Here is a 7752-nt window from a genome sequence, read left to right as displayed (position 1 = left end):
CCCCAAACCGGGATTATTCCCGGTTTTCCGCTCTGCGGGGCTGATGCTGCTGCTCTTCCCGAGGGTCAGCGGAGAGCGAATTCCAGCTCCCCGGCGCTGAATCACCGGCTGATCCCAGCACAGGCTTCCAGGAAAGCTTTATCCAAGCAAAACTCCGGCTGCGAGGCTGCGGGGTTTCATCTCCTGCCAGCTTCCAGCGGGGTTTTGTTATCTCTGCTGCCCGCAGGTTTTAAGGGCGTTAATGAGGTTTATCACACCGAAGTCACGTCTGTGTCTCGGCAGGCTGAGCTCAAAAAGCCCCACGTATTTCCAGACCGTGACATCACATCTCAGCTCGGCTAAGTGGCTTTTAGATAACAGGCGATGCCCCCTCCCCGAGAATTCCAAGATAAAACGTGGAAGAAGGGCCGGTTGTACACCCAGGCTGAAGTTTAACAGCACAGCTTAATTCATTTCGGGACATTCATTAGTCATGCAGAAAGTATTCCAAACAGAAAGCATTCAAAGCAGTCTAAGCACCAATTCATTAAAAAAAAAAAAGAAATAAAATAAATAAATCATTACTATGAAATCAGCGCTGGCTGCCAGCTGAAAGCTGCTCAGGGAAGCAGGAATGCTCTTGGGAGAAGCTCCACCGGCTCTCTCCCACTGCCATCCTCACTCCCAGCACACAAATCAAGGGTTCCACCGGTCTTTCCTGCAACCTGCTGCTCCTGCTTCCTCTTCCAGTGTTTTTGGGAAGAGCATCTCCAAAAAGGAACCTCCCTCACGCAGGTCTGAGGCGCTCCTGACCTCTCTGAGCGCTGCTGCTCCTCTACTTCCATTTATAACCAGAGAATCCCAAAATATCCTGAGCTGGAAGGGATCCACAAGGATCATCCTGTCCAAGCCCTGGCCCTGCACAGGATACCCAAAATCCTTCCTGAAAGCATTGTCCAAACATTCCTGGAGCTCTGGCAGACTTGGGGCTTTACCCATTCCCAGGGGAGCAGTTCCTGTGCCCCACAACCCTCTGGAGGAAGAACCTTTACCTAAAATTTGCTCTGTTGACATAAAGATTGATCACACCCCTGAAAAAGCTGCAAAATATGACCCAAATTTGGAATTAATTGCTTATTATTATTATTATTATTATTATTATTATTATTACTACTTCTTCTTCTAATTCTTATTCTTATTCTTATTCTTATTCTTATTCTTATTCTTATTCTTATTCTTATTCTTATTCTTATTCTTATTATTCTTCTTATTATTCTTCTTATTATTATTATTATATTACTACACAGCATCTTGGAGAGGCCCATGCTTTCCTCTTAGGGTTACTAAAGCATAAATATCAATTTTAAAAAATTCCTTTGTCTTTTGCATGAAAAATGCTGTAGAATTGAGCACCGAGACAGGGTCAAGGACAGATCTCCTCCAACCACTGTGCCCCAAAATTCAGATAAAGGCTGGAGGAGGACATGAAAAAATTACTGGAAGGAGGCCTAGAGGAACAGGGTGAATAAATGAATAAATGAGGTTTGGGAAAAGCTTTGAGGGGGTAAAGAACAAATCCCTGTGTGGGCAGAGGATGATCCCTGTCCTTGTCCTGCTGCAGGAGGTGGTTCTGGACCGTGAAGAGATTTGAAAGGCAGATCTGGGTGTCAGGACTGAGTCAGGGCTGGGTGTGGAGAGTTCAGTGCTGAGCAGGCACTGGGATGGAGAGGGCAGGATCTGGGAACTCCGTGTGGGAAAGAAGCCACGGCAGCCCCAGAAAGAGACAGGGCATTGCTTGGGCCAAGAATTCCAGAATCCAGACTGCTTTGGGTTGGGAGAGGCTTTAAATCCCACCCCATCCCACCCTTGCCATGAGCAGGGACATCTCCCACCACCCCAGGCTGCTCCAGCCTGGCCTTGGACACTCCCAGGGATGCAGGGGCAGCCACAGCTGCTCTGGGAATTCTGTGCCAGGGCCTCACCCCACTCACAGGGAAGAATTCCTGCCTAAAATCCAATTTAATCTCCGCTCTTTTGGTGAGAGGAAGCATCTCCCTGGATTTTATCAGGTGGCAGCTGCAGAAGTGGCTGAGGCACAGCAAATATTCAGTGGCTCTCTACACAGGGAGGTGGCAGCCGACCTCATCCCAAAAATAAACGGGCAGGGAAAAGAAACCTCCTTTTAGAGATGAGAAGAGTGGAACAGACCCTGAGCATTGCTAGCAGAGACACCCTCCTGACTCAGCTCAAATCATCCATCAGAACAAAAACCCTCACCTGACGCATGGGGTTTAATAACACACCCTAATTATTTCCATATTTATCCCCACAGATCCCAGGAACAGAACAACCTGTCTGCTGCTCTCGGGGCTGTGAATCATCCCAGCGAGGAGCTTCGGTGGAAAGGAGCAGAGAGGCTCTGAGACAGCACCAGGAAGATGAAAAATTTGACAGAAATCGAGAAATGCCAACCCAGAATGGGGATTAGAAGTCTTGGGGAAAGCTACAAAACCCTTGTGTTCCTGCAGGGAGATTAGGAGGTCAAAATGTCTCGTTGAGGAGGGGTTTAGATGGATCAATTTATTCCATCAGGATCCAGGGGAGTGAACCCCTCCCTCCCTGCCTGTGCGTGCACAGAGGGATTTCAAACCTTTGTGCGCAACCCCGCTGTGAAAACAGCTCCTAAAACCACCTCACCCACAAAATAAATCATGAAGTGTTTCAAGACTGCCATGCAGAGGTGAGGATTAAAGGAGTAATTGGTGTCAAGCACTCAAGAAAACAATAAATAAATAAAAAATCTGGGTGATTCTTTGGGAAAGACATTTCTCTCTTTCTTCCCGAGGAGCAGCCAGGCCCCACGTGAGTCTGAGCTCTGATTCGGGATATTTGGGGCAGGATTAACCAGAACAGCCCAGTAAGTGCTGGGGTGTCTCAAGCCAAACTGGGAAAATCCTGGAGCATCAAAAGCCAGCTATTAACAGCAATTATTAACTCATTAATTTAAAATATTACACCAAAGAATTAACACTCAGAGAGGGCAGCTTTAGCTCTGCTGGTGAATCCCGGGGTTGTCCCACATCTGCTCCTTCAGGAATGGCTCTGAGGGCTGTGGCTCTGCCTTTGGGCACCCAGTAAAAATAGATTTTTATTTTCCCACCTCTTCAGACGCTCCCTAAGTGGCCAGGAATGAGCCCCATTGCTGTCTCACGGGATCTGCAGCTCAGCCCTTGGGTTCTGGGCCAGATTTCAATGGATTTGATTCATTTCTGGCTCGGGATGCTTCATGAATGCTCAGCTCATGGCTGAGGGAGATGAAAGTTGATTTTTTTAGCAGCTGCTGGAAAGGATTCCTCAAATTCCCCATAAATGCTGGGGAAAGAGCTAAACTGGGACTGTAATAATTTCATTCTCTGTGTTCACCAGACCTAGCTAGTCCAGTCTAGCACAAAGCTGGGCTTTATCTGCGTCTCAGATCAGTAACTCTGCTGTTAAGAATAACTTATTATTACTATTTATAGCTCTCCTCTATCAGCATCAAATAAAACATGTCTGACTAAATTAAATTTTGCTGTACCCTTTTTTTTTATAAAGCCTTCTGCCAGTTTTAATTCCATTTAAACCTTTGCTGAAGCAAAGAGCACCCAGCATTTGGTGTTCCTGGAAAAGCAGTTCGCTTCTTGCAGGTGATCCACGAAGGAGGAATTATCTTCTATAAACTTGGGGATTCAGACCAAGGTTTTGGAGGACAAAGCACCTTGGGGCTGGGTGTTGGAGCAGCCCTGAGGAGGATTTGGTGGATAAGAGGATGGACATGACTCATGTGCTGGAATCCCAAAAATCCCAGAGCTTCATCCCGAAATCTTCCGAATTATGACCCTCCAGGTGTCCCCAAACTCCCCCAAACCTCAGGAATTGAGGTGTTTGTGTGCTGGCCCCAGGGAGCACCACCAAGACCCAGCAGTGCCAGCAAGGAAAAGCCCAAAACCGACATCAAAATATTAAAATTCACATCCAAGGAACACCATCAAAAAATGGAGTTTGGGTTGAGCTCAAAATTCACCACCAAAATTCCAGCAAGAGGAGTCCTTTGGGAGAAGATTCTGTGATCTCTCCTTGGAGGTGAATCCCAAGCTTTTGGTGTTTTACAGGGAAATTGCAAATGTGGGATTGAGGTTCCTGCATGCCCGAACAGTCCTGGGTTTCTTTCACCTGGAATTAGTGACATAATTAACAACATTTAATAACCTTCAGCAGATACTCAGAGCCAGAAGGAGCAGTTTAAAGACTGAATTTTCCAGTCCTGCAGGAGGAATTAAAGGAAAAATCCTTGGTGGTGTTGCTGGTCCCCAGCATTTGACTATTTTCCCAGTAGTAAAACTGGAAAGGTGTCATTAAATCCCAGCATTTTAGGAAGAACGGGATAAACTGGGAATTCCTGTCTCCCTCATTTCCCTTCAGGCTTCCTGGTTTAAGAATCATTTGAATAGAGGAAAAAAAATCTGATAATTATGAATTCTAATTCCACCCAGTTTAACACCCCAGCCAGCAAAGCACCTCAAAAATAAAAGGAGTTCAGCACATCCCTTAATTTTCCATGATAATTCCTAAATACAATTCCTCTTGGACATCCCTGTGAGAGAAACTGGGGGATAGAACAAAACTTAACACATCTCTAGTTCAATTAAAAAAAAACCAAAACACCTCAAATAAACAAGGAAATATTCCAAGAGTGAGGTGAAAAAGATGGGCAGGTGAAGGAAAGTTGGAGGGAAAAAATTGGAATATTTCAAGGGCACAGGGGCAACATAAACATGGAAAAACAATTCCATGTTGCCCTAAGAAGATGTGGGAATGTGGAAATGTTCAAGGATGGGGTTGGAGGTTTTGAGGTGTGTGGTCTGTTTGAACAACACCCCACAGTTTCTAAACTCCACTTTTAATGTGCCCAGCGAGAACAAGACCTCAGCCAACAACTCACAGGGTGTTTATCCTGCTCTGCCAGGCTTTCCCGGGCCAGGAGGAAAATTCCAGAGGCAGGGAGCAAGTGTAGGAACCCCAGCTGTGAGACTTTTTGCTGGATGGAAAATGCTCCATGGAAGGAGCACTTCTGGATCAGCAGCAGCTGGGAAAGCATGGAATAAAGAATTAAAAAGAAGAAAATTAATGGTGTAAAAAGGGGTTTATCTTTTCCCCACAATCTTTTGTTTTTGCCAAAGAAGGAACGAGACAGACCCTGTTTGCCTCTGATTAACTCCCAGCAACACCAGGACTTTAATTCCTACAGGGAAAACTAATAAGGAGCTAATAAACTAATAATAAGGAGAGGTGGGGTTGGAGGCTTTGTGGAATTTCTGGTGGAAAATCGGGAATGAAGCTCGGTATTCCAGTCCCTGTCCCTCTTGGATTGGCAGAAAAATGTAAACACAGGAGAGCTCCTAAAGGGTGCTGGACAACTTTTAAGGATTCCTTGCTGTTTTTATCTCTTTCCACCTGGAATTGGAGCACTCCAGCAATAAAATTCATTCAGCATCAACCAGAGCTATGGATGATCCATCCCTGGAATGTTCAAGGCCAGGTTGGATGGGGCTTGGAGCACCTTGGGATAGTAGAATGGGATCAACTTTAACTTCCTTTCTACCCCAAACCATCCTGAGATTCTGTGAAAATAAAATAAATATCTCTATTTTTTTTCCCCCTAGAATTAAATTCCATCAATTTTTTTTAGCTTAATTTAGGGGAAAAAAAAGAAAGTAAACAAAATGAAAAAGAAAATCCATTGGGAAATCCTTCGAGTCTTTAGAGTTAAGATGCAAACGGCCCAAACTGACATCTGTGTTCTCCCAACATTCTCAAAATACACAAAAAACCTCCCTTGCTGATGATGTCAGCTGGCTTTGAAAGCCCACAGCAGATTTATTATTTCCTTTGGGGAAAAAAAAAAAAATGCACTTTGTTCTTCCTACAAGATCATTCCCATCAGCTCCAGCGTGCCAAAAGAAGCTGCTCTGGGAAGAAGCCAAGAAGATGGAGACAATGTGGGGGACCCTAAGCACAGACTGTTTATGGGCTAGGGCAGAAAAATCTTTGTGCAATTTTGAAAGTCTGGGCTCACTGTGAGTTAATGAGAAATTTCCAGAGCCTGAGAGGGCTCATTAAGAGATGTCGCTCCAAGATCCCATCTTTGTTTCCTTAATTTCCCTTTAAGCTGCTCCCAAGCTGGCTGAAAAGGAATCTTGATGAGAGAGGATGAGATAAACTTTGGGAATTGGAAGGCGAAGATGGCCTGGACAGATTTGATGCAGTTATTTCACTCTTGTGGTGAGAACTGACTGTGACAGAGCTCTGAAAGCCCAGCTGTGTTTTCATCCTGCTGTTCCAGGGAGTTTCTGGGATACAAATTCAGTGTCAAGGCTCCAGGAGTGGTGGAGTCCCCATCCCTGCAGGGATAAGAAAGCCATGGGGACACGGTCAGTGGTGGCCTGGGCAGTGGCTGGACTCGGTGACCCCAGAGGGTTTTTCTGTGATTTAAGTGATGCAATCCAGGCTGAGTGTCCTGCTGGCAGGGTTTGATCCCAGATCCCTGGGCCATTTCCTTTTCCTCACTCAGCCCTGGGATCCAGGAGAAGGTGCCCACCTTGTTCCCCTCACCCAGCTCGGTGCTGAGCCACAGCTGGCCCCTGGCTCCCCTTGGGCTCCTGGCACTGACTTCAAACCAGGCTGGAGGGGAAAGCTGGGACATTCACCAGGGAGTTCCTGCTCTGGAAGCGGTTCTGAACAGAATTCCAGACTGGTTTGTGTTCTTAGGGATCTTAAAGCTCATCCCATTCCATCCCCCTGCCATGGGACACCTCCCACTGTCCCAGGCTGCTCCAGCCCCAGTGTCCAGCCTGGCCTTGGACACTGCCAGGGATCCAGGGGCAGCCACAGCTGCTCTGGGAATTCCATCCCAGCCCCTCCCCACCCTCCCAGCCAGGAATTCCTTCCCAATATCTCATTTAACCCTGCCCTCTGCCAGTGGGAAGCCATTCTCTGTGTCCTTTCCCTCCATCTCATTATATATACAATATTATATAATATAAAAACTATATTTATAACAACAACTTCACATTTTTTCCCCTAAATTAATAGCAATTTCTAGGGAATTTCAAATGAGAGTTGTGCCATTACAGCTGTTCCAAGGAATCCTCTCATCTACCAGGTTGGTGTTATAATCAAGAACACCAATCCTTCCAAATTGTGTTTATATTTTCTCATAAATCTTTCCAAATACCGCAATTCTTGGAATATTTGGCAATATTTGGACGGATTTATAAGGCAGGATAAACACAATTTCTCCTCTCTGTTCCCTCCCCAGGACCCTTTCGTGTCCCAGGCACGGAGCCGAGCCGTCTGCTCCTCACAGAAACCAGAGGAGCTGGAAAATCGCATCAGGGCAGAGATAAATCCCTCAGCTGGGAGCAGCAGGGATCCACAGGAGCAGGGAGGAATGTGAGATGAGATCTCCCACAAACGCTCCCCGATAGTAACTGGGCAACACAGAACGCTCCCAACCCGCACAACCCGCTCAAATCCAGCCCTTGACTCCAGAGGATTTGCAAAAATGCTGCTTTCCCAATTTTTTTTTTCCCCCCTTTAGCAAAAGTGCTGCTTTCCCAATTTTTTTTCCCCCCCTTTAGCAAAAGTGCTGCTTTCCCAATATTTTTTCCCCCCTCTCTTGGAATGCACAGGTATCTTAAAAAAAAATTCAAAACGGGCTTTTGCGGTTCTTCC

Source organism: Cyanistes caeruleus, chromosome 7 (assembly GCF_971803275.1).
Source record: "Cyanistes caeruleus chromosome 7, bCyaCae1.hap1.1, whole genome shotgun sequence".
Taxonomy (NCBI): Eukaryota; Metazoa; Chordata; class Aves; order Passeriformes; family Paridae; genus Cyanistes; species Cyanistes caeruleus.
The sequence above is the reverse complement of the archived record's forward strand: the minus strand, read 5'-3'. Positions refer to the sequence as shown.